The 22,262-nt window shown below is 38.5% G+C and overlaps 1 protein-coding gene across 2 annotated transcripts in view; it reads right to left on the bottom strand.

The window, feature by feature from the left end:
• Positions 1-16,957, bottom strand: part of LOC6043622 (discoidin domain-containing receptor tyrosine kinase B) — a 473,878-nt gene extending 456,921 nt beyond the window's left edge. For both annotated transcript variants that reach the window (XM_038257913.1, XM_038257914.1), the window contains exon 1: positions 15,169-16,957. The gene's annotated coding sequence lies outside the window, so the exon portion shown is untranslated. The remainder of the gene's footprint in view (positions 1-15,168) is intronic.
• Positions 16,958-22,262: the final 5,305 nt, after the last annotated feature.

Below are 22,262 nucleotides of genomic sequence, written 5' to 3'. Positions count from 1 at the left end.
CAAAACGATTTAAAAGTGCAATAAAATAAAACGCTTGTATAGAACACTTGTAAAAACCCATAATTTATGGTTTTTGGATTTCGCTTTCGCTCTTGGAGCGGTTTTTGGTGTTCTTTTTTTCAATTTCCAAAATTGCATTCACCGTTCCATGTGGGCACACACACACACATATCACACATACACCCCCATAGAATGTTGGTTCCTTTTTCGCCATCGAATCAGCACCACCACCGCCACGCGAATGCGCTACCACAACAGGAGAAGAAGAGCGCGTTCCGGATGAATTGCCAAGGCCCCGGGACACGGCCCCAGAGAGAGAGAGAGAGTGCACACTGCACATGAGGATCATCCGACGAGGACCCCAGACTAGAGCGAACCAGAAAATGCATTTTTCGGTCGTCGGGGCGAATTTAAGTGTTTTTTATGTGCTCACGTTTTGGCGTTATTTTTTATCTGCTGCTAACTCAACTTTGGCTTTAAGCTTTTTGGTTATGGAAAAATGACCGAAATGCCAGTTTTGAAATTGAAGACAGCTGAGCAATACTCTACGGTTTTGCAAATTGACCTTTAAAAATTCAATGCATTGATTTAGATTTGACTTTGTCCATCAATTTCTTATGTCCAAATAAGATATTTTGCTACATTGCTTTTTTAACAGAAGTCTCCATATGAACTTGGAAGTTTTCTATAAAAAAGCTATCTGCGTATCTTGCTTGATAAGGGATGATCGATTTGGCATCTTCGGCAAAGTTTCAGTTTATGGTCAAGACTTTTCAGGAAAAAATAGTACTTAAAAAACAAAACTCCTGATTTTTACCTTCCTCACTAAGGCTATCCTGCTCTGAAAATGAACTTTTTTATAAACGAGCTCAGAGATCCACATTCATGTACATATTATAATTCGCAAATATCCGAAAAGTGACATAAAAACAACTTACTTTCAGTATGTTATACTTCGTTAGTTAGGTAATCAAAAGACCTTTCGAATGAGTCCAAAACATTGAAGATTCTGGCACTCCCGTTTCAAGTTATGACCAATTTAGTGATATTTATGTACATTTCATAAGTCGAATCTCACTTATTTGTTTGTAAACATTGTTCGTATCCATCAACCGACCCATCGTTGTATAGGTAATCGGCCATTTTAGCCATTCTAAGAGATTAAAGATTTTCGTGGATTTGACCACATAGGTGGATTAAGTTAGATTTTAATTTATGTTTTTATTGCAAAAACTTGATTTAAACAAACTTTAACTCTTTTGTTTTTGGTTGGCCTACAAAGCCAACTTTTGAGCTTTAGAGTAATTCTCACTAAAAGTGGACCACACGCTAGCGAATTCGGTCATATTTTGTTTTTCGAGATATGACCTTTTCGTCACATGACCTTTATAAGATCGAAAAATGGGAATCATTGGATATTTCTTAGTGCTACATATTTAGCCCTCATTTTTCAATCGAAGATATCTTGAAAACTTTTGATCCAATTTCATTTGTGATTTTTTCTCATCTCTTTGAGTTTTAAAATAACGACTCACAATTCAAAAAGACAAAAAAAAAATATGTTTTTTTTTCTCCTTTTTGAAAAGGTAGTCGTGATTTTAAAATTCTAAACATTTTTTTTTCAAAGAGATGCACAGCAAAAAATCTGATGGTAAAATCGCATGCAGAAGCATGCACATCACCTTCGTCAAAATAAACACTTAATATTACACACTGCATGTGGGTCTCGTGGCGCAGGGGTAGCGGCTTCGGCTGCCGATCCCGATGATGCTATGAGACGCGGGTTCGATTCCCGCCTTATCCACTGAGCTTCTATCGGATGGTGAAGTAAAACGTCGGTCCCGGTTTCTCCTGTCTCGTCAGAGGCGCTGGAGCAGAAATCCCACGTTAGAGGAAGGCCATGCCCCGGGGGGCGTAGTGCCAATAGTTTCGTTTCGTTTATTACACACTGCATGTACAATTTTTGCAAACACAAAAAAAAGTTGCATCCGACGGGATTCAAACCCAGCACCAACACTAAAGACTGGCGCCTTAGCCCACTCGGCCATCAGACCGATGAAAAGCTGCAAGGATAAACGCATAAATGAGCTTGACATTTCGGTCAAGTAGGTTTCCCATAGTGACGGGCTACATATTTCAGGGTGTAAAATTACATAAAATTGCATAAAATAATGCAATATTTATTTAACACCCAGGCCTCTTACACGCAGCTGGATAACTACTTTTTTAGCTGTGTAGGAGAGTTTCATTTTTTAAACATTAGAAATTGCATCGATAGTTCCAAGATATCGTCGATTGCAAAATAAAAGTAATTGGGTAGCATGTTAGCATGCTAACATGTTAGCAAAATCTTTTTTTTTAATTTTTGGTCTTTGAAAGGCACTGTAAGCAAATGTAAACACTTGTTTTTTTATCTGAAAATTCCAGAATCCAAGTTATCATTCTTTTTTTTTATTTTGCAACAACTTCTGGTTTTAGCTCTCATTTGAAAAAGTAAAGCATTGAATTAACTAAAAATCTAACGTGTACATAGTGTTTTTTCCTTGACAGCTTTTAGTGTTTTAACTTGGAAGACGTTGTTTTCTATGAAATCACTTCTCAATTTTCAATTATTAAGAGCCATTTTTTAAACATGTTCACATTCTTTAATATATCAATTTTTATTGATTAGTTTTCAGCAAAATAAATTATTTCGATGAACAGTCCTTATTTGGAACAAAGAGTTATTTTAAATTAACGAGATATTATCTTCATTAGACGATAAGGCTTTTATTTTTTAAATATTTAACTAGTTTTTTATATTTCATATAATTTAACTTCAAACTGTAATTTCTCAAAAACTTTTAAATCAATTGAATTTCATCTACTTAGTTAAGCCACTAATACAGTCCAGACTGGATTATCCTCGATTATGAAGTTCGTTTATTCAAAGGTTTGTATGGGACTTCGGATAATCGAGTCACGAACAAATTTTTTTTTCTTATTCTTTTATTTTTCTACTTTTAACATCAAATTCGAGTTCTGCGACCCAATTTTAGTGAATGGTTGTTTGCCTTTTAAATAAAAAAAATGCATTTTTCAATATTTCATGACCGCTTTTTTAGCCGCCATCTTGGATTTAAAATTTCTAAATCAGTTTAGGGAAGTTTAGGGTTCATACTTTTGCTCAACAATAAAAAATAAAACTACGAAAAAATACTTTTTTTGTGGTTCGATTATCCGAAGTGAAATTTTGTCCAGGCCTTCGGATAATCGAGTCTGGACTGTACATAGAAATCAGAAACGTACAAACGTGCAAATTTCCAGGGAAATGAGAAAGATTTTTTATAGAAATCTCCAGTCAATCCCAGGAATTTATTTTCCTGGACGGGAAATTGTACGCTCTGAAATCTAACACTGAAAAAATAATGTTGCGTTTACTTTTAAAGAAATCTCAAGCTTAAATATGAAACCAATATTGCCAAAGAACCGAAGTTCCCTTGAAGTCCTTCGGATAATCGAATTTCAGAGTTTTTGTATTCTAAGAGTAAGATTCTCTCAGTCTATTTATTGTACCATTATTACACTCAGTATGAGGGTTTTTTATCCTCTGAGGTTAGTGATTTTTCTACGTTTGATATTTTCCAAATTTTGGCGTTTCAGCCAGAAAAACTATTCAAAATGCATAGTTTTACCTTTTGCCAACCTTCACGATAGAGTTGTGTGCAAGGACGAGCTTTTCCGCTGCTCTCGTTCTATATTCATTCCGGCAAACGCGGCGGGTACATCGGACCACCACCACTTGACATCCGGAGCAGGCAGGCGGCACACAGTTCTGCGTTTGCTCCATAAACTTTCCGGCACGAGAGTGTCGTCCTTCCGGAGATTCTTCCCACACACCGGTGCTGGTGCTGGTGGTGGTGGAGCCCGACAACGATAGTCCTTGTTCCTCTCATTCATTATTCATAATGATTCACTACATTGAACATCTGGTTCACATTTTCGGAAGGTTCGTTCATTGTCACTTCACCCTCTTAACCTTTTTTCGGGGGTCGTCGATTTTTGGTGTTTCTTCTTTGCGGGGTTGTCCAGGGGACTTTCGACTGGTCACGGTTAAATAGTTTTGCGGGATTTGCTTTCTGGACTGCTCTACCCACCTCTGAACAAATCACAGAGGGTGATGAATGGATCGTTGCGGTCTCTTTCTCTCTGTCTCTGTTTTGGTTTGGTTCAAGAGTTGGCCCACACGAGGCGCCACTTGTCGCTAATGGAAAAAGGCAACATGTTTGCTCCTGCTGCTCAGACTCCCGGACCGAAAACGGAAAATTTCATAAATGATTCAGATTGAATGCGGAACGGAAAGCGAAGTGGTTTTCTTAGGACCACGACGGGCACGTGACTTACATCGTTGAGTAGCTATGGCAGCAGTAGCGGTAGAGGGAAGGAGAAGGGATGCTGTTTCACGTTTTCTCACTGGGAAATACAACAAATCCAGAGCAGCTATGTGGTGTGTCGCTTAAGGTAATGTTGATCAAGATTGACGTTCGTAATTAAGATTTATGATGATCTAATGCGACTACGACCGAGACCACGCTGGAACGGTGGCCAGGTAGGTAGTACACGTGTGCGATACGGATTTGGGAACGGACAAGTTTCGTCTTTTCATGGGCGATAAATATCATTTGGCACCCGGCATTTGGATCCTGCCGGTTTGATACGTGATTCCAGGTGAATTTTTGGTAGTGTTGTTAGTCGTATGGTTCTGGAATCGTGAAATTTCTATTGATTTGAAACTTGATTTAAAAATTTAACGTACAAACTAAAACCATTCCTCAAATACATATCACCATTAAGAGGAAAAATCCCTCAGTCTGAGTTTAAAAATATTTATAATAAAAGTACTAAGAGCAAATCAACCACAAAAGTCACTTGTCATGTTAACGTTTGTTGCATCGATTCACCTTTAAAACACTTGTTGAACTGCTAATCTTTCGTATAACAAACTGAGAGTAAAATGTCCTAAACCATCTAGGGATTTTTTCTCTCGGTCCGTTCACTGTATCATTTTACTGCCAGATTGAGAGCTCTTTTCTCTCAGTTCAAACAGCAATAAAACCTGTGCAGTGGTAATTGTTCAATCATTTCCGACATGTTTTTTCAGCAATATTAAGGCGTTTGAACACAATAATTCAAACTCAAATGAGATCCTAAAAGATTTTCATTCCAATACATCAAAACACTCTCAGCTGGTGCCCCTCAGATCCGAGCGATTGCTCCTCCAAGATGATCAAACAATTGTCATCATAAAGCAAAGTTTTTTTCTGTCTCTCCTTCCCGCTCTCATCCCTCTTCGCTTCACGTATTTTGATTGATAAAGATTTCCTCTCCGTCACGACGACGACGACCGCGGTGACAATCGACAGCTCGCGGAACGAATCGTGCTCGTGGATATTATTTTTATTTTTTTTTATTATCATTATCATCGACGAGTATTGTGCTCGCGTCAGCAGCTAGTAGTAGGCCGCTCACCACAAATATGTAAAGTAGGCGCGCGGGGAAAGTCAGTGAAAAGAAGAGAAAGAGAAAAAAAGAGCATAATTGAGCAGTACGAATAAACAATATGATTGCGGGAGGAGGAATTTATTCATTTTTTTTGTTTTGCCTCCTCGTCGATCAGTCCGAGAGACACGTCGTCGTCGTTTGGGGGCAGGATATCTCAATTCTTCAATCGTTTCTTCTTTCTCTTGTTTCCTCGGAATTGACGGCTCCTCTGTCATCGGTGCGGTCTCGTTCCAGGGGGTTTGTTATTCAATTTGCTTGCCGTTTTATTCTGGGCACTTTATCAGATCATTGCGCCATTATCTGCGTTTTCAGTGTTGTTGTTGGTTTGCTGGAATTTCGAAAACGTGCACCAGTCATCAAGCATGCTTTGATTTCCAACCAATGAATTTCTTTGTTTGATGTGCAGAGCCTGGCATCGCATCAAAGTAGGCCTGGTTTGAGGTTAGGTGCGTTACTTTGATGTGCAGCGATTCTTGGACTCTTTCCAACCTGCACTCGTCGTTCGAGTGGTCAAAGGTTGCTTCGATTTGTACTCCCTCTCTCTCTTCTCTAATAAATTGAATCGATTTCAGGCAACAATTGATTTGTTTAATGATCCATTCTTAACTGCCACTCGGCACATGCTCCACCCGAAGAGTGGCACTAACACAGTAATTAAATTCCAATTAAATCCCGTCAATGTCTTGAGCCATCAATTAAAATTCTCCCCATCGCTTCTCGATGATGTTCAGTTCCCGGAGCAGCAGACGACTCTTCCTCAGCGCATTGTCTCTCACTCTGTGGTTTAATCATCTGGAAACGGAAGCAGCACGTGGCACGTGTTAAGTGGGAAATCAATGTTAAAAATTTCCGTTTCGTTTGAGAACCTCGAGTGGTCGAGTCGTAGAACGGAACTCGCGCGAGAGTGAAGAAAAAACGAGACGAACGAGATTCGGCACCGCTGCTGGAGGAGTATGTTTGTTTGAAATCATCGACGATATTGTGTGCTGTGTCGTTTTGGTTGGAAGACACAGTGAAAAAATAATTTGAGACATAGAATGTCACAAAAGAAAATCACAGACGAATCTGACTCTTAATCACGCTCGACTCTTTGAACGAGATCAATGAGTTCCAATCACTCAGTCATAAGCGCAAACGAGTCGAAACCAGCCAGCGATTGGTTGCTCACTGCTCACCGAATTCTTAAAGAATTGCTAACACCTTTCAAACACCTTTCCTTCTCCTGATCGTTACCGAGTGAGTGATCAAATCGCATGAAGCGATTCTGAGTGAAGCTGATCGCTCACTCACCTATTCAATCCTTAAACGAGGGAGCGAGGAGAGAGAATACTTTTAATGGTAGTGAGAGGAAGATAGAGCTCAAATTCGAATGAACATCATTTCATGACGATCGGCCAACTATGATCGCGATTGAGAATCTCATAATTCGATGTTTCTCTTCACTGATAATTTTACTCACAGTGCCACGTTTTTCTCTCATTCCTCTTTCCAGGAAGCCAACAAGCAATGAGAAGCTGCTCCCCGCAGCCAATCGTAAATTAATTGAATAATTTCATTATGACGAAACGTTTCTCGTATTTGTCCCCGTCCGCTCACGTTCGTTTGATGTCTTCGGTCGGACCTGCCGGTATTTTGTGTTTAAACATCTTTTTAAACACCATTATTTTATCATCATTCGAGGTGTCTTCATCTTGCTCGAGTCTTCGTGGTTTGGAATGGCTTTTCGAAACCAAGGAAGGAGGAAGAGTTTCTTCAGCTGATATTTTCGTTTGAGTCTCTCAGGCTGTTAAGGGTGCGTCATAAATTTGGCCATATTTGAATGTAACTTTTTTACGACTTTCCACTTCCAGAGTCGTAAACATATCATTGTGTAAATTTTTCGGTACGGCAAAGTTGGGAAATTTTTGTGCTGGTCGTCGCCGATGATGATGTTGTTCGTACAATCGTTTGCCAGTTCCAACAACTTTGGCGAGTACGCGCGATCGTGCGGAAAATGGTGCACAATTTATGGCGAACGATGTGTTACGGGATTTGCTCGGGGAGAGGGGGCTTTGTCAATAGATTTCGGGATTTTATGGGATGCAATTTTTACTGTTTATGGTCGACTTTTGCAAATTTGCGCTTTTGGTCGTGGGAACGAGTTATTTTCCGATCATTACACACACACGGATTCAATTGGCGAAAATGTCACTGGGAAAAATTACGATGCATTGGGGCTCGTTTCCGCGGCTAAGAATGATTCATGTTGCTTCTCATTAGTCTGGGTAGTTCTGAGAGGTATGTTTCACTCCGTTGAATGCCTCATTTGCGAGGTGATAGCGAATGAAAATAATGACTCTCAAGAGTGAGGTTAAGGACAGCACTTGTTCAGTGAAAGAAACTGCATGCTGAAGGGCATCTCGTTCACACTTTTCAAGAGTCATTAAATTATATGCGGTGCAATTGGAGGTGAAAAAATACGGTTTGCATAGAAAATTTGGACAATTTTTTTTATTTTTGAAAGGGAAATTTAGATTCCACAGGCATCATTCAATAGCTGAAGTAAGCTGAAGAGTTACTGTCTAATTCAATGTTGGCCTTATAGAAGATCTGTATAAAAAATCGGAATTTGCATTTTCATAAATCTATCGTTTCACTTGTTCTTCTTTTTTTACTAAAGAACAATACCATTTTCATTTTAATCATTACAAGTCAAATAAAACAAGTAAAACTTCCAAAACTTTGTTTGCTAAATTTGAAAAGTTCTTTTCAGTGTTATTTGAAGATCAAAAATGGATTCAAAAATAGATGTTAAGCTTTTTTTAGAAAACGAATATGTTTTAGATGTAACTTGCTTGTTTGTTTATCTTATAATGATGTGAGTATGATTTAAAAACAAAATAGGTATTCCAGTTTGTATTTCAAACACTTATGCAAAGCTTATCAACATCTAACGCATGAAATATCCTTAATTTTTAAATTGTCAAGTAATTTTTGCAAACTTGCTTTTTATCAAGTTTCATTTAAATTCCCAATGTAATCACGAAGTTAATACCATGAGTGCTAAATGCCCATCAAAAATCCGGTATTTCCATAGATAAACCAACAAAGTGAATCAATGTGTGTCAACACTTCGAAGCTCAAGTGGAGATAAGACTGCACCACTTAGCCCGTTCAAACAGCCTGATACCATCGAGTGTGTGTGTGACAATGTGACTAAATTGAAAAACCGTTCACTTCCAGCGTATTCATAGATTTGTGCTATCTACGATACTCAATCAAACGCAATTAAATCAAACCACATCCAACCCATAAACGACTGATAGCCGGGTGGCGACCCTTATCGGTCAACATTTACGATCCCGGTGACTGGCCCGGAACCTCCCTCCTAGAGCAGACCAGCAAATCCAACCCAAACCTAGCCAAACGCGAACAAACCGCGTGACATCATGGTGTGGAAGAGTTTTGTAAACATGGTGGCCACACAGTTAAAAAAAATCGATCAATTTTACTTTTAATTTCATGCAATACTTTATTTTTCTCAGGTAATTTTTTTACAAAATGTTGCCTTCAATAACTAATATTTGTAATTTTGCTATATTTGATCGCCGTGAATCGCCAGTTCAACAAACTGCTCCTCACGGTTGTGGAAACCCGGCGAGCCGTGCGTGGAATCGTGAATGAAATCATCCGCAAATAAACACAGGAGAGAGCGCGCGCCGTGCCGGAAAAATCAAACATCTTGAGTTCGAATCCCGTCGAGCGGCCAGAGCGAAGATCATTCAATATTCAGCGCGCTCGACGACGTAATCGTTCGTCAATATTTGCGGATATCGTTTGCTTCCTAATGGTTCGGTTTGGGTTTCTTTTCCCTACCATTGACTGGTCTTTTCGAGAACAACCACATCACACACGCTGAGGGATGTTGTTGGTGATGATGATATCTGCTGTGTATAAAGGTATAAGCAACATCTTTGTGCACCCTTGAGGCGAACCGCTACTGCTGGGCAATGTTTGGTAAACAATCAACAAACTCAAGGTAACGAGTTTGTGGTCATTGGTCAGACGGGCCCCTGTTCCGTGGTTGGCGATGCTAATCATCGGTAATGGAACCTTGAGCTTCCAGGAATAACCTGTTGGTTTTCAAATATACTCTCGAGTAAAAGTGCACAAAACTCAATCAATCAGGATCTGGGAAGAAACTGTTCAACTTTGATTGTTCATGTTTGAATTATGCATCAAAAAAGTTTTACAGATTTTTCATTGTTCCCAATGCAAGTAACATTGTTCACGTTTACTTTTTCATGTTTGTAATAAAAAAGAAATTATTGTCATACATTGGAAATTTAAAATATCCAGCAAAAAACCAAACTACAGCTAATATATATCATATTTTTACCAGTACTGAAGTCTTCCAAGTACAATCCAATGATGCACAAGAGAATGATTTTAATAGTCAATATCTACCAAAATTACAACATTCACTGTTTTCAAATCGATGCCTCTGTGCTCTCTTGTGTTAAGCTTGCTGTTAGCAGTAGAGAGCACAGAGGCATCGAAATAGTAAAATAATCAAAATGGTTTATCGATTAAGCTCTTCAAATCAAAAATCTAGAGTTAAAAATGGCTCTGAAGGTCATTTCATCTATAATTACATCGTCTATCTTTTGAAAACTTCTTATTGCTTTTTCGATGATTCTATCGCTATAATTGTAGAAAAAAAAGAACTTGTATCCTGTGAAAATTTGAAAAGTACTGTTAGCATACAAATTATTTATTCGATTCATTGACTCAAATCCTAGAAATTGTCCTGCTACAAGTTGTATAGTTGACAACATAATCAAATCGAATAAAGTTATATTTCTTTTGTATGCATGTATGTATGTATTTGAACCCCCGTCTTGGCAGGACTTGGCCATGACCGCAGTATATTTCAACTGAGACGGTTCGGTTAGTAACCACCATATATCTCAAGAACCTTTGAAGCGAATACCTTTCTCTGGCTAACGATTTCTTCTTAAATTGTACAGACATAGATCGGTAAAGCAGATGACTCGGGCCAGGCAATCCACGACTCCCTCGTCCAGTTCATGAGTATATGAGATGGCCCTGGGCTGATTTGAGACGATGTTAGTACCTATATAATGGTTTTGATATGTTGTACCTATTTCGCGGACAGCGTGAAAATCGGGATTTGAAGTTTTCCGTGAAATTCCGTGAAATTTTCTGTAATCAAATCTTTATATTGATAACATAATAAATATTTCATTCATAAAAGGCTGTTAAAGTAAATTTTATTAATTTTCAATAGAAAAGCGTGATTTGAACAATTGGTAGCAAAACATACATTAACATAAAATTGATAGCACATTTACTGAGAGGTGAAGGCCGTGAAAAATTAAATGATTGTTGCAGAAATCAGTCAAAGAAAAAAATATTCTCTCAACCAAAACTTGTTAAATTTTATCGAACAAGTATATTGTGATACATTTTTAAAGATTTCACAGATTTTTTTTTGATTTCATTGATTGGTTCAATCAATTAAAAGCAAAAATTTATGTAAAAGTAACAATCAGTGAAAAAAGTCTTTCCTTTTTCCTCCAAACAATGATTTAACCGGAAGAGCAAAAAAAAATTGATTGAAAAATTGAAATCTAGCAGAGTAAAAAAAATTACTAAAAAATAGATTGCAATTTTCTTGACACTCTAAATAATAGTTTGTCAATTTTTCTTAGAAAACATACTGAATTTAGCAAATATTTTCAATAGCTGTAATAACAATTTAACCATTATTTAATTTGAAATTTGAAAGATATAATTTAAAATGAAATTTAAATATTAAATCTTGGTTAATTCAATATTAAATCAATATTTATAAGTTAGTTTTTTTCTATGTAGTTTTTATATTTTTAAAGTCACATTTCAAGAACATTTCAGATTTTTGCTAAGTTCTGTTTGATTTTTACGATATTTGATTATTTGGGTGAATGGGTGATTGTTTTTGTATTCTGTTCTGATTTTGAATAGAATTTTGAAGATTTCGTTACAGGTAAAATTATTTTTGCCTATTGATTTTAAATTTAGTTTTCGAAAAGTGAGATAAAACCCTAAAAATATTTTCAACTGAGCAAAATGTAGCATAGCATAGCATAGCATAGCATTGGTGTCTACCCGTAGCTGCTACTTCGTTATTGACCAGGACCCCCAAACATTGCTCCGTAGACCACAGATGAAAAGAAGGAACCAATCATCACCCCTTCGCAATTTTCAAAGGTCCCTATCGTGCTGATCAATACCGACGCCGGCCACGACCAGAGGTAAGACACGGGGAAGTGGATGGGAATGTTAACCGATACTTGAGTGATGGGACCGCTAAATCGGCTGCATCTCCGACAAAGTATCACATGAGTTTTGAGGGGTTAGTAAGATGGGTATGAGGTCAGGATTCACTGTGGTAGGTGATGCGACCATTAGCAATTTGTTTATCGGTTGAAATTTTAAAAATCTTAGGCAGCCGGCTGCGGAAAGATAGCTATCTAGGGATTTAAATATAGTATTAATTCGACCGCGATTCTCTAAAAATTCTCCGTCGGCGTGCCTTCCGATCAACGGTGATGTAGGAAGGGCTTCATGCATTAAAATTATTTTGTATCATAAGCCTTAAAACATATTCGTCGACGTGCCTTCCGATCCTCGATGATATGGAAAGGATTTAATCCAGCAATACGACTTGCTTGTCTCAAAAAACAAAAATCGGATCGTTTCTATCGAAAACTATATAAAGAGAACAAAAATAAAATTCATCGGCCAACGAACGCGCGAACAAAAAATAAATGAAAAAAGAAGAAGAAGAAATCCAATCACCCCATGCACTCGAACAGCGACACAAAAGAGACGGATAATAGCACGAAAAAACAGGACTGAGCGTCCACACAGGCACCGCACTACTGATCTATTTTCAACTGAGCAAAATGTCGCAAAAAAGTTATTTTAATTGTTAGATGATGGCTTTGATATAAAATTGAATAAAATAGTAGCAAATCAGCAAAAACTGTTTAGCTATATTAGTCGAACATAAAAAAGCAACTCAATAAATGACAATACGTATACCTTTTAGTTTGTTTTCAAAAAAATATAAAGTCCATCCATAAACCTAGTGATTTTTTTTTTAATTATTAAAAGTTTTTTTATGTCTCGTTCAAATTAAGTAAGGATTTTTTTCAGTTTATTGAAAACAATATATAAACGAAACTATTGGCACTACGCCCCCCGGGGCATGGCCTTCCTCTAACGTGGGATTTCTGCTCCAGCGCCTCTGAAGAGACAGGAGAAACCGGGACCGACGTTTTACTTCACCATCCGATAGAAGCTCAGTGGATAAGGCGGGAATCGAACCCGCGTCTCATAGCATCATAGGGATCGGCAGCCGAAGTCGCTACCCCTGCGCCACGAGACCCAATATATACGTAATGCATAAAAAGTGGTTTATGTAAGTTAAACGGAAGATTTTCATAGTTATTTTAATATTTTTCACGTTCCGCGAAATTTCCGTGAAATTTGCTGTTTTGAATTTAAAGTCCCCGTGAAATTTGCAATTTTTGAGCGTGAAAAATCACTAAGCCTAGTTATACCTTGTGACATTATTTCGCCACTACGGATCACAATTCAGTTCTAGAGCATTAACTCCATGATGGCCGACTGGTTAGCGTCCCAGACCATCAATCCAAAGGTGTGAGTTCGAATCCCGCTTGGTTCTTAAAGGTTTTTTTGTTCATATTCAAAGTTCAATTCCTGATTCCAAATTTCAATGGAACCGACCGGGATTTGATCCCTTAACCTTCTGCTTTCGAGGCAGAAGCCGCAACCATTAAGCCACGGAGCCGGTTCAAATAAAGATATATTTCTTTTATATTGAAACACAACTCTAGAATCTTGTGTCCTTTTTCATTATTTTTTCATGATTTCCCAAAGCAAGATCAATTTAATTCAGACACGATTTTTTTACGATTTTCAAAATCCATCGAGTTTTTTTATTTTTCCCGTGCCTAGGAAGTCTTTGTTGAGCAACTTACGTTCTTTTAAACAATTTTTATTCTGTTGTTTTATATTTTTTCTTTTATCCATTTTCTCTTTTTCTGTTAGTATTACGCTAGTCTTTAGTTGTTATCCGTTGGCTATGCAAAGCCAAGAGGAGGGCAAAAAATTAATTTGCGGGCTTAATTTTCAGTTTTATGGAAAACTGCGCTCGTAAATTTTTATACTTTTTTTTATTTTTAGGCCAGATTTTTTTATTTCTGAATTTTAGAACCACACATTTCGCCACCGACCTTGGCCGATGCTGTTGGATAAACATTTTACATAAATTTACTTTTGAAACAAACAAAATAAAAAAAAAATATATTGACGATCTGTTATTTTTATGTTCAATTTTTTTAAAAAAAGGCCTAAAGTGTTTTATTTGATAAACATTAAAAAATAGACTAAAGACAATGTATTTTTGATAATTCATCAGTTTCTCAATGACCATTTAAATTTTTACAATAACTTTAAAATTGGCGTTCAAAATCAGGGAACAACGACAAAAATTTTCCAAAAACTTTAAAATTTAAACAAAATTAACAGTCGAATCAACTGAAAACGATTTGCAATGCATTTTCTTGCGTGTGATAATTTTAATGTACAGTACTACAGTTTTTTTCGGCAGAAATAAAATCGTGTTTTATTTGAAAAATCAACAAATGTTGACACCATGACCTGTATTTTATTTTTATTTTTTCGCAGTCGAGGGATATAAACTTGGAATGGACTTAAAAATAGTTGAAATATTATTTGGCGATTTTTTTTCATTGTACTTCGTCTTAAGTCGGAGATGGGTTGTCAAAACTTGGTTCTTTTGCTCAATTGCTTTCCAGGCTTTAAGATGATTTTAAGCATATATTTATAATTTAAGACCGTAGGAAAATGAATATAAGAAAAAAGGGGTGGATTGGTAAAACTGGACCATATCTCAAGATCGAGTTGGTTTGTAGAGGATTAATGCTACACTCACATTAAACAATGTTCTGGAATTAACAGTTTACTATGTATTGAATGTTTAAAATTTGTGCTTCAAAATTCAACTTCAAGTCAATAGAGTCACAAAAAAGACACCTAACCTAATTTAATTTTTTTTTACAAAAAATAATTTTGTGCAGCAGACTTGCCATTTAAAAATGTGGCAAAAATTCAATTCAAAATTTGGAAAAAAAAACGCAAGCAAATATGCACCAATGACGGATAGAGAAGGGGTGGAAGGTGCTGATTCTGTTTGGAAATAATATGGGACTCGTCAACTTAAATTCATTTAAAATTGGCTGAAAACTAAAATTCTGGAAAAATAGGTTAAAATCTGGAATACTGTCAGGCATTTGAGGTTTCTGTAAATAGACCCTTTTTATGTAAATATCAACCCCAAGAAGTGCTATCCATCATTAAAAAAATGGAAAATATAGTAAAGATTTTTGATCTCAGTTTGCAACACTATTGCAAAAATTTCTTTTCATTTTTAGATTTTAAAAACTCTACTGTTTTTTTTTAAACTGCACCATGAATTCCCAATATTACACTCCATTCTTTCACTACCCACTTTCCAACACACTCTCAACTCACCTTCTTTTGCTCGATCGTGCTCTATCGGTGGGTTTGCTGCTGCTCCGGTAACAATCGACAAGAAAAAAAAATTACAAATCAATAACACATCAGCCTTCTGCCTTGCTTATCAATCGACAACCGGCCATCAACCGGGAGCGACCGTCTTCACGACCGTCCGAATGACACAATCTCGAATCTTCAATCTTCACAACACTACCGATTCTGCTACCGCACAGCCAAAGGTACTCAATCACTTGAACACCTTTTCCAATTTCACCTCACTCTGCCTCACTCAGGCAGAGAAAACATCACACAGAAAAAGAAAAACAACACACCCACATCTACGGATCATAAGTAGATAATCTTATCACTGGAGCATTCCTTCACGACTCATCGAGCAATTTTTCCGCAATCCTCGCTGATTGATTCCCGCCTTCACCTTGAGAGGGGTAAAAATCCCGCCTTGAATCCCGCCGTCCGCAATTTTGCAACCTTCCGACAATTCCGTTCCGGCCACTTCAGCAGGGCCGCTCTTCTAATCGCGTTTTGTGGTCACTGATTTTGTGCGGTTAGCCGCAGAGCTTCGTAATCTAATTGTGATTAGGCGTCACGGACACACACACAAACAGAATCCAGGAGCGCTGATCTGATTATCGGACGCAAAGGGTTTTGGCCAAAGCACTCATAAATTTCTGGTTCTCTCTCCACGGTACTAATGTAGTATGATTTATTCATGTGCCAAATCTGCTATGGTACACATACAGTGGCACACACGTATACACACACACGAACACTTTGGAGCGGCTTAAGTGGCGGTCGGGAGCACTCTGCGGTCACCGCCGATATAATTAATACGATGACACTATAATTGATATTACACGAGAAGCCACACTGGACACTGCGAGGGGGGTCAACAGCGCATTAATACACACACTTGAGGTTCCGGTCGGACATCGGGAGTCAAGTGGGTGGCCCTCTCGAGTCCGCAGACGCCGGATTTAGAACGGTAGCTTGCCGTCTGTGGTTGTAATGTATATTGACATAAATTAGAGACCCTCTCGAGAACGTCGACGCGACTCGCAGTCTGGCAATGATGGGTTCCTCCGGGGATCCCCCACTGGTTCCGGAATAATCCGCGATTGTCGTGTCACTCAAAATTTATTCCATAAACTTCACCACCAGATGGTTGAGCCCCCAGTATCGATTACTACACAAGGACACACACACACCAAAAATCCGCGTTCACCTCGTCGTCGTCTTCCGGGAGTACCCTCCGTTTTGGCGGTCGTCCTGACTGGCGTGAGCAGTGGCCATAAACCGTTACACTTTTATCATTTTCTCGGTTCTTTTAATTTATGCAAATTAAAAAATAATAACAACCAACGACGATACACTCCGCACTCCGTGGTTCTCTAGAGTATCGACCCGGCCTTGCCCGGACTATCATTCACTGGGGCACCAGCAACCCCTCCCCCACCTCTCGGGCTCGTCCGGATGTTCCGGACTCCAACTTTCTCCTGTTGCTGAAAAGGCTCCTCAGCCGTGCACCATGATTTACAAACACATTCCCACAACCATCCTCGGTCTCGTGTCCGTCCTACTCCGTTCCCGTCCCGCACACACTCCCCGAAATTCGCAATAAATTACAGCAAGGAGCGCCAAGAACCAAAATGTCCAGGTGAGGACCTGCCGCGCGCGCGAATCGTCCTCCTCCTCGTCGTCGTCGTCGCGAAAATCCAAGCTCGAAACTGTGCGCGTTCCCTGCGAGAACCTGCCGAACCGAACGTCCAAGATTGACTAACGCAAGTTACTGCGCGACCCGCGGTTCTTCCGAAAGGGACCGTCGGGAACTTCGGGCACGCGAGCTCGGCTCGCCGACTCCAGGCGTAAACAGAGCACGCGCGCACACATTGCACCGCTCTCTCCCTCTCTCATTTTCCACAACTTTCTCTCTTACACCGCACTGCACCGCACGCAGCATGCCGTGCGAAATTTTCGGTTTCCAAACAAACCGAGCGCGCTCGCTCTCGCACGAATTTTCGCTCTCACAGAAGGAGAGAGAATCGCGCGGAAAGTGCAACAATGTTGGTCGCGCGCGGCTGGAAAAACATAAGTAATTTACATCATTGGCACACTCCGGCAGCATGGATGGGGGAGAGAGCATAAAAAATAAGCGCAGTCGGTCGGTGTGTGTGTGTAGCGTTCCTCCCTCGGAAGTTTGTTGCACCGAGAGAGAGCGAGGACGACGACGACGTTTTTACCTGAGTCACGTTTTCACGGTCATGCGAGGAACGGGAGAGAGAGCGCGTGCTCTCTTACAAGAGGAGAGTCGGTCGAAGTGTGCGGTGTGAATGAGGGTGGGATGAATCGAGAAGGAAAATTTTCATGAGGTTCATTCCAGATCTACAGAATGGAAACTCAATTTAACAACATGGGCGTTTTTGAAAATACGTCTTTTATGGACATCCACAGATAAAGCATTGAGGCTTGTTTATGCCCACCACTGCAAAAAAAAGCCTTTGCCTTTTGTTTTAAAATACTAATAACCATTACAACCGGGCTGACAGATACCGTCTTACCCTCTCTATTCAATGGAATTCTTAGATTTTATTGTAGTATGAAAACAAAACAAACTTCCCAAACAATCAAATAATTCCTTCAATTTGAAAAGATTGAAACTATTGAGTTTTAATAAATTACTCAACTGAACTTCCAATGAATAAAAGTTTTTGTCGATAAATATTTCCATTAATCCGGACATTTTTTAAGGTCTTTCCTAGAGTTTTTTCTTTAAAATTTAAGACCTTAATGACGAACCTATGAAAATATATTTATGTCTTTAAAATGCCAAAATACGAAACCCTACCATTCTTATCTAGCACAACTGTTGCTCCTGGTAGAGCTCATGAATGGAGTTGAAGTGGTTCATTCAAAAGTGAGCCATGCGGCAACGTATCCGCGAATGATGTTGTGCTACACTGTCACTGTTGCTCGTGATACCACATAATCCATGAACAGAAGTGGATGAGAGACAACGAAAGATTTTTTTGTGTTGTTTTTAGTGATCTTTTAATTTATGAACCCTATATAATTAATAATTCCAAAAAAAAATCATAAAATAATGCAGTATTATTACTGAACCATTTATTCCTGGAAAACAAATTTAAAAACAAATTTCAAAATAATAGCTACTAAGGGTCGTATCAACAAAGTTCAAAAGTGCAAAATATAGAGAATTATCTCAGCTTTTCAAAAATATTTTTTTCAAAATTGGGCAAACATGTGCACTAATTTAAAAAATGAAAAACTTCGACTATTTTCAAAAAGTCACCTAAAAATGGATTTAACTTGAAAACGGTGCACTTTAGCGAAATTTCACTGAAATACTTTTTGATTGCAAATTTGATTTTACATCGAAAAATGAAGTCGAAAAATGTTTGCGACCAATTTTTCGATTTTTTGAAATAAATCAGTATTGATTCAAAAATTCATAACTCGCTCAAAGATTTTTTGCACAACCTGGAAATTTCTGAAAAGTTGGCATTTGATGTTCTCAAACATATCAAAAAATAAAAAAAATCAAAAATAGTGTTTTTTTGCAAATCAAGTTTTAGTGATAAAAAGTTAAATAAAAAAACACGAAATTTTTTTTACCTTGTACCATTTTTTTCCAGTGTAGTCCGTATCCATACCTACAACTTTGCCGAAGACACCAAATCGATCAAAAATATCCTTCAAAAGATACAGATTTTTGAATTTTCATACAACAATTTTGTATGGACAGCTGCCAAATTTGTATGGAAAATTATATGGACAAACTAATGATGCAAAATGGCTTCTTTGGGCATACCGAAGGCACCAAAAAAGTTTCAGCCGGATTAAAAAATACAAAAAAAATCGAACGACCGAAATCCTAGAGAACTGCTCATATAGAACATTGAAGTTTGGAGCCCCCCTGAGCTCGGTACAGGCCTTCAAAGTTTGGCATTTTTTCGAAAAATCGGCCTCGGCAAAATCAAATGGCGTCTAGGGCGTCGCGAGGCGCGACGCATATCTTTTTTGCCGGGGCCAATTTTTCGAAAAAATGCCAAACTTTGAAGGCCTGTACCGAGCTCCAGGGTGCTCCAAATTTCAATGTTTTATATATATACCAAAAGATGCGCAAGGATCTGGCCTACACGCCAATGATGTTGAAAATAAACGCTTCAGTGGCCAAAATGCCTCAAAAAGTGACATTTTTGAAAAAAATCTTTTTTTACGGGTTAAATTCAATTTAAAATTGAAGGGCGGAGCGCCAGCTCCTGTTACGTCCAATCAAGCTCATATTTTGGATTCGGGCTTGGTATGCCCACCGGAACAAACACTTGAATGCCCGCCAAAAAGTCATTTTTGTTACATCCTAGCCTACAGGTTTTTCGATTTCCACGAATCCGTTAGCAAGTTCCGCGATAAGCTGCGCGCTGAGTTCCAACATGGGTATGAATCTTCAAGCAATTTCAATATGGCGACTTGTATCAGAAGAAAGTGAATCATTTTCGCTAGTTCTCACTGTTCTGTGTTCTGCATGCACGTCCGCAAACATAGGTAACACACATACTAACACATAGCGCCACCAAGAGGCAAAAGGTGATTACAAATATTTTTGATACTTTCGTTAAAAATATGCGGTTTTGCAAAAACAAATAACAAAACCAACTTTTAAGTGTAGTTCGACTGTCAAGCTTGTAATTCGTTGCTGATTTGTTTGAAAATTTGTTAAAAATAATATGTTTTTTTGCAGCACCCATTTTGGACGGACATTTCTGTTGTCACCTTCTGGTTCCTTGGATTGGCCATGGATAATTTCACAGTGTAATAGAGTTATCTAAGCCCACTGTCACGGACACTTGCACACCATTTGTTTTGCTGGTGGGTACAAAATTTAACCTCAATCTTTTTCGTGTACGTATACGCAATACATGCGCACGTAGAGAACTCTATAAATAGGGCAGCTACCACCACGTGGCGCCACTGTTCCGAATGAGAAAATGATACAGGTTTTTCAGACGAGTTTCAATCCCGAGGTTCCAGGAAAGGACGCGAATCCGTTTACGTAGAAGCTAAAATGACAATTTCAAACGTGTTTTAACTTAATTTTTTATTGTGTTACCCTGTAATTGTATTTTGTTTTTAAAAGGCTTCGAGCCAAACCAAACCATGTAGACCACTTAGGTCCGATGGGTTAATAAAAGATATTTTCGTAGGCCGTTTTTTCAATCATGGGCAGTATAGTTGGCTGAGTTCAACGGGATATTCCGTCCGAGTAAAAATCTTGCAAGAGAGACGACCAAGACAATGTGCGAATGATGTTTGACTTATCAATTCAGCATGATGCAAACTTTTGTTGAAACGAAAATAAATAATGAAAATGTGACTTAGTTTGAGGGTTTTCCAATACATCGATTGTACAAATTGTATCTAGATCCCATAAAAATAATATAGTTTGAACTATGCATGTCACATGTGTTATGCCATTGATAATAAATTTTGATTTTATGTCCTCACTATGAAGCCATCAAAAATTGGTGCATTGAAACACGTTCAAATGACAAGCCTTAAAACTAAAACAATTAATGTTTGGTTTAAGTCTAAACAATGAGTTCATAAACCACAACCACCTAAAATCATAAATTTGACTGTGCAGACTGTGTCGTCAGCCACTAAATCCGTCTGGTCAGCATAAATCTGCGTGCCGAGTGTCTCTCTCTAACTCTCTAAACAATAGGCAATAAAAGTCTCATTCAATTAATTTTATGATTCATCTGGATTATCCATTATTATTATCTTCCAGCAACTTTCAGAGAAAAACAAAACAAAACATCCTCTAATATGGCACTCCAATCCGTGTTCGCGCGCCGGACTGCGACTGGCGCCTTCTTCCGATGGTTCTTTTCTTTGTTGACGAAGACCACGGACACGGAATATCGCGGCACAGGGACAAAAGAAATGCTGGCGCAGATCTTCTAATCTCTTCCCATGGAACCCCAGGTCACCGAGCAGGAACATTATGCTAACGAGAGCCACGACGATCGCAGTGTTTTGTTCTGGGACCCACTCCGTTTGATGTCTCACGACGACGACGACGACAACATTGTAGAGGTCGAATGTCAAAAAGTCATATCCCAAGCAGCTAAACGTCCGAATCGTGACATGGAATGTTTAGTCGAAGTTTTAAGTTTGCTATTTTCTCCCTCCACGTGACTTGATGTGACTTCGTTTATTAAACATCAATTTGTTCTGGGAAAACATAACCTAGTTTTATTAGCTGAGAGATAGATTTTTTTCAAATCTTCATCTTCAACAAATTCAACAAATAACATTACATCCCATTGACAACTATCCAATTCAGTACCGTGTTGGCTTTCAACCAGAGCAGAAGCATAACAAGTGTCCTATCCCATCTATCAACCTCAGCAAAACCTCGCAAGAAATAGTCCCGTGAAAGTGTGCTTGTGCCGTAAAACTTTTACGTCGAAAGTAAAAAGTTTTTCCACCTACTGATTAAAATTTTCATAAATTTTTCACCGCTTTTTGTCCCGCTGCTTTTCTCATCCCGTGACCGCAAACCTCTTTTTTCCTGCCCCCCCTTGTTGGCACTTTGGCCACGGTCCCATCGACGTTCGGGACGGTCGACGGCGGATGAAAACAGGACGAATAAACAAACATTATGTTGTGACTTGGACGCCACGTTTTTTGTGTGACTCCTTTGGGAAAGTCTCTAGAAAATATACAAACATAATAAATTTTTAAATACATCATGAATAACAGCTAAGGGGCCATCCATAAACTACGAACACTTTAGGGGAAGGGGGAGGTATGGTCCCTAAACGAATGTGCAATTAAGGAAAATGTAAAAAAAATAGTTGATATTTTCCTCTTTTTATTGACATTAATTATTCGTCGCCGCCGTGCTAACTTGTCGTACGTGCATTTTGTGCCAAATTGAGTTAAGAACGCCATTTTGTACAGCTCACAATGCCTCACCTTTTAACTTTCACGGATCCCCAAAATTCGATTTAAATCCTGAGATGTTCAATACAAACCAAAAAAAGCTCCGTGTATTTTTGTCACTT

The sequence above is a fragment of the Culex quinquefasciatus genome, chromosome 2 (genome assembly GCF_015732765.1).
Source record: "Culex quinquefasciatus strain JHB chromosome 2, VPISU_Cqui_1.0_pri_paternal, whole genome shotgun sequence".
Classification (NCBI taxonomy): domain Eukaryota; kingdom Metazoa; phylum Arthropoda; class Insecta; order Diptera; family Culicidae; genus Culex; species Culex quinquefasciatus.
The sequence above is the reverse complement of the archived record's forward strand: the minus strand, read 5'-3'. Positions and strand labels throughout refer to the sequence as shown.